The sequence below is a fragment of the Desmodus rotundus genome, chromosome 2, assembly GCF_022682495.2.
Source record: "Desmodus rotundus isolate HL8 chromosome 2, HLdesRot8A.1, whole genome shotgun sequence".
Lineage (NCBI taxonomy): Eukaryota > Metazoa > Chordata > Mammalia > Chiroptera > Phyllostomidae > Desmodus > Desmodus rotundus.
In genome coordinates, this window is record NC_071388.1 from 158,337,742 (window position 1) to 158,343,741 (window position 6,000).

Sequence of the window (6,000 nt, forward strand, 5' to 3'; positions counted from 1 at the left end):
TTTTAGCTTATATGCATAGGGGAAAAAATCGTAATATTTTAAATTAATGTCTTTGACAACCCCCTGCCCCAGAAAACAATGGTGTGTCAAAGTTTCTTGTCTTATTCACGGGCTTTCAGAATGATATTTGAAAGAGTGGACAGCAAACATAATTGTATTTTCAAACTTCATTTTTATTTTACTCCCTCCTCACACCTTGAAACAGGTGGTATCCATTCAAATGAAAATGAGGTATACAAGTGATTTTTATTAAAATTAACATTTAATTTAAGTCTTGCTTTATTATGCAGACCAAAAATAACTATGAGTGCCCTGTAAACAGGTTGGCTATATGACATAATTTATAGCTATTCATGCTCTACCAATTACATTGAAATTATGACTGGAGTTACCACTGAACCTCACTAATTATTACTATGCAATTTGCAGTTTTCCAGATTGGGGAGCTCTTTGGAAGCTACAAGTAACTAGCCAATTGTTTTCAGAGAGTACAGTAATGACTGTTATTACTGAGGAGTTGAATGAAGCTCCTTTTTATGCCCCGAAGATTACTTGATAATTACACTTGATGCTATCATTAAAAGAAAAAGTACCAACAGATAAACAGACAGCAAGCTAACTATAACAGTCCAATAATGTGGGCCAATATTGTTCACTGTGAAAATTAACACATCTTCTATTGACTTCCATTTCTTTAATGGGAACACCTGCCCATATAAGTACACTTAATTAGACGGATTGCCTTGCCTCATGAATGGCATTAGGAGAAAAATGAGTGAAATTAAAGGGAATTTGTCTGAGATTTTGCTTATTATGAGAAAGCACAATAGGCCGCAAAGAAGACTCAAACTAAGTCAGCTCCCATCACCGCACTTGAAACGAACCTTGCTCTGTCCTCCTTCCAGAGCTCCTTGAATGGGGGCCCCAGACCCACCTGTATTTCCTTTCAGCAAGGTGACCCTGGACTGGAATATATTGATTACCATGGCCCACCTCTTGGAAAATGTTTTATTTTCTGAAAATGAGCCCATTAAAAGATTTCTTGTAATTAAGTACTTGAAAACAATATTTCTCCTCTACTTTTTTCACTCTTAAACTAGGTCACTGTAGACTTTCCCCAGACACTTTTTTTTTTTTTTTTTTTTGTACAGGGAAATGTACTTCTCATTTAGAATTGACCCCAGGCTAACATGTTAAGGATTGGGGGTTCGAAGTTTGGTTTCAGTCCCATTAACCTCCTTTCCTGCCTCTTATTCCTCATCTTTAAAGGCTCAGTGCCAGCCAGAGCAAAGCTTGCTTTTATGATAGTATCTCAGGCCAGCCCCTGTATTACCTTTCCTAGTGATGATTGCTCTGTAAAATTACCTCTAGAGGGTAAATAAAAGATTTTCTCCCATGTTAAAGCACCTCAGCCAATGGGAAGTCAAGTGGCTTTTGAAATTGAATGCCACCGTCTGCCCCACGTCAGGTTACCTTCCTGCAACAGGTTACCTTACTGCCCACTATCCTGGCTTCCCTGCTCCCTGCTGGAACAATGGAAGTCCCTGCCTGAAAACAGCCACAATGACAGCATGGAGACTTAGTCGTTAATGCCCTCATTTTCTGCAGCAGCTATTCCAAAATAAAAGCTCTGGCCTTTCACTGGTAAGTTGCCCTGGGAACCACTTTAGTAAGTCTATTAAGATTTTTGTTCATGCTGCTAGTATTGGCACCCATTTCTAATTTTAATTAGACTTATTCTAGCCAGCTCATTGAAACAGCCCTCTTATATTTTTATTCAAGTGATTAACTCCAACTGAACTAAACCATTTTATTTAACAGTCTCCAGAAGCACCCCATAAAATGTTTCATGAGTCCTTTCTTGGGGCCATTTTGGTGAGCAAGACTTCCTATACTTTCAAAATTCCTGAGATCAAAGTCTCGTCTACTTGTAGAAGACTCCAGTTGATGGAAATACCACCTGCAAAAAATCTACTGGCTGTGTGGAATGAAAGGACAGACTGAGAAGACAGATAGAAAGGCTGACGTCGACACATTTGGGGTGCTGTTCAGCTAGCCCTCTCTCAGGAAACTTCCTCACCCCCTTTCACAGAGTTGGGCCACTGACAGAATATTTATGTTTCTAAGTCACCGCTGCCTTTGGCTACAGCTGATTGGACCTGAAGAGAATATCTCCAGGAGTGTCCAACCTTTTGGCATCTCTGGGCCACACTGAAAGAAGAAGAGCTGTCTTGGGCCACATATTAAATACATTGTGACACATAATCACAAAAACAATCTCATAACATTTTAAGTAAATCTATGATTTTGTGTTGGGCTGCATTCACAGCCATCTCGAGCCACAGGCCATGGGTGGGCCACCCCTAAAGTTGGGTCACTCTGATTCTCTGGTCCAGGAATTTGGAATTGAGACTGACAACTTAGTTGGTCTGTATATGTTTTGCAATCTTGGGCACAGGCAGGTGGGGGTGGGAGGTGAATGTTACATGTGGACAGAAGAAGCAAGAAAGCAAATCTGAAGAGGAAGGAGATTAGGCGGAGAGGACCAGAGAGAAAAGTCTAGTGTTCTGATAGCATTCCAGCCCCCCGACCCAGCCCTGGCTGAGGTTCAGCTTCATTTCCTCCTGCCCTAGAGTTCCCCGAACCTCCCCAATGGGGGGGGGTAAAATCTATCCACAAATTCTTTGACATTCCTGCCTTTACATGATGGAGACTAATTTCTCTTACCTGCAACGTGGTATGGACTTAGCGGCTCACTCCTAACAAAGAGAATGGGGTGGAACTGACAGCTGAACTTCTGCAACCCAGTCACAAGAGGCACTGCCACCCCTCCCCTTGCTTTCTTACACCTTGCCCCTCTGGGGGAATCCAGCCGCCGCACCTTAAGGACATTCAAGCAGCCTACGCAGAGGCCCAAGTGGAAAGGCGTGAGGCTGCTCACCACTGCCCTGCTCCTCCTGCCAGCCCTGGAAGTGGACCTTCCCGCCCCTGTTGAGCCCTGGCCAACATTTTAACTAAAACTTTAGGAGATTCCCTAGCCAAAATCATCCAGCTAAGCATCTCTCACATTCTTAACCCACAGAAACTGTGAGGACGATACATGTTTATGGTTTCAAGCCACCAGGTTTGGTGTAACCTGTTACACGGCAGCCTTTGTGACCCTGTGTGATCTGGGACCCCTTTCAGTCCTCGTTTCTGGCCTCTGCTCTCCTTACTCATCATGCTCTAGCCATATATTTTCCTGCGTATGACCCTCACCCACACTATTCCCATCACCTGAAATCCTCTTCCCCCAAATTGTACTTCCTCTTTCAGGTCTCACCTTAAATGCAAATGCTTCAGAGAGGCCTTGCCTAAGGACCCATCTAGAGCCTGTCCTTTTGCCCTGTCTCCACTATTCTCTCACAATACCTTCTTCCTCGTCTTCATAACTTTTGCTATAGCTTATAGTTACATGTTTACTTAACTTGGGGTTTTCTTGTTGATATCTGCTTTCCACTGTAAGTCTAGAGCCAAGTATGTACAGTCGACACTCAATAATATTTATGGAATAAATGTTGCAAATGAAGTAAGTTCCACTAGCTCTGACCAAGGAGTCCTCACTAACAGCCCAACACACAAATACTGGGTCAGGAGACCCTGACTCTATTTCTGGGTTTTACAATAAGCTGAGCGTCCTTTTCAGAGTGTCCTTAGTTCTTCTCAGAAACCCCTGAGACAGGTAGATACTCATCTAATGAAGCAGGCTCTCGGGCCCAGGTGGTTAGGCTGTCGGAGGCCAAACCAACAGAGGACCGCGGATGCACTGGCTGGCCAGGGACTGAGGCTCCCAGGCACTCGCTCTCCCAGGCCACACCATGGGCTCTCTCTGTCCTCCCATGGATCCAGCATACCTTGCTTTCCAGCCCTTTTCCTAACAGCAGGACTTACCCTAATCCCAGGGTGTTAGAAAGCTCTTCATTGTTACCACACTTGGTGTGGAGTTCCCAATGTCCTTCCTACCTGTGCCAGAAGCTCTTTACTCTCTTGCTCTCCTCTCTGATGCCACAAAAGAGAGTTCTCTCCTCCCTCTCCTTCCAGCCCCACCCTGCTTGGGACACACAGCTCCCCTCCTTGCCCAAGGCCTAGGTTTCCCCTGTGTTCTCAGGCTCAGTTTGGTGCCGACAACACTTCCTCCCAACTCCCACCTCGAGTCTGCAATTTACCTTAGGCAGATCTACAGCTTTGGTGACCCCAAACCCTAGGGTCGCCCACAGGAAGTTGACTTTTCCTCACAACTAGTCAGGATAGAAAGCAGGGCCTAAGCCTGGGGAGGACACAGATAGACTCCAGAAGAACAGCCGTTTCATGGGTAGAGCCCATGGCTTATGTGGCTGAATAGCCACAGCTATGGCCCAGTCTCACCAAGACCACTGGCCTTGCCCTGTGTCTCTGTTTCTCTTTGTGCATCTGCTCTTTGTTTTTGTTCAGTCTCAACCAGCTTCTTCTGCTTACTTTTCTCACACAAGGCCCACCCTCTACTTCATTTCTCTAGGACCGAACACCACAGCACCCACAGATTACTGGGATTTGCCTCTATCTTTTAGTTCTAATTCTCAAAAGAAGTTGTGAGAAGTTCAAATCATCCTTTCAGACCAAGCTATGCCAGTCCCAGGTAGCAGCCTGCTTCTGTGTGGAGTCCCCTGGGTGAGTCTTCTGAGCTGGAAGGGACTGGAAACAGGTCCTCAGCAGACTGTGGGCAGGCACTCCTCCGGAAGGGTGCAGGGTGGGCGAGCTTCTCTATATGCACTCAGACCCGCCTCTTTAGTATGGTACGTGTGATTTGAGGATTACCCAACACCCTAAATGTCTATCTTATCAACCCTTAGAGTTGAAGACATTTTCTCCAGAAAAATCATGCCACTGCACAATATGTTACATGCAGTTACATCTTAGAGTCTTATAAAGTAGGACTTCAGAGACCATCTAGTCCAGGAATAGCAAAGCAGATTCATCACGTGCCAACTCTGACTGCCTGAAGTGTGGCACTGTAAAGAATTGTGTCCTGATTACTCTGGGTGTGAGGCTTTGCCAGATATTTGTTCAAACATGTTGGGCCACTCAGCATCATTACTTCAGAGGAAACACCCCTTTCCCCGTCAGTGTGGTGAGCTGGAGTACCCTTTGTGGCCTCCCATCCCTTCCACCCTCAGTGGTGGGCACATAATCCAGGCTGGACCAGTGACTGGGCACCATCCCTCTGGCTTCGGTGACTGGCGCAGAGGTGGAAATGTGACCCCACAGGATGACGTGGAGTCTTTCCTATGATATATACTTCCTGTTGAAGTAGCAGGCACTGAGGCTGCCCGGTGCCCTGTTCCCCATGTCGTGAGAAAGCCTGCAGGCAGCCTAAGACAGGGCAAGTCCTGCAGAATGGAGCGAGAGCGAGAGAGCAAGCAGGAGAGAGGGACCTTATCACTGTCATTCGACCTACTGGATCCAATTATGCCCAAAGAAGCCAGTACATTCCTTTTTTTCTTAAACAAGTCTGAGTTTTCTGTCACATGCAACTAATAGAATTTAAACTAATAATCTCATTCATTTTACAGATGAGGAGAATGGGACTCCAAGAGGTTAACTGCTTTGCCTAAGACCACTCCTCTACTTAGTTATATGCCATTTGGAAGGCAGATTCTAAAAACTGGGACGTGTCCATCTGTCCTTCTGGTTCAGAGACAAAGGCCCTGTTGAAAGCTGTTTGGATACTGATTCTGTCATTAGCTCTCTCTCTTCCAGTTCCATGTCCTCTGAAACTTTGATAAGCATGCCATAAATGTCTAAGCCACCATCAATATTCTGAAACAAAACAAAGCTAGGCCCCAGCCACGGAATCCTCTGCCCATAGTGACTCTGACCTACTGACCAATCTTCTTTTGGTAGCGCTATTCAATTTCTTACTAATCTGCCTAACTGTACTATACGGAGTCCACACCCCTGTAACTCAAAGTGTGTCCTTTGGAC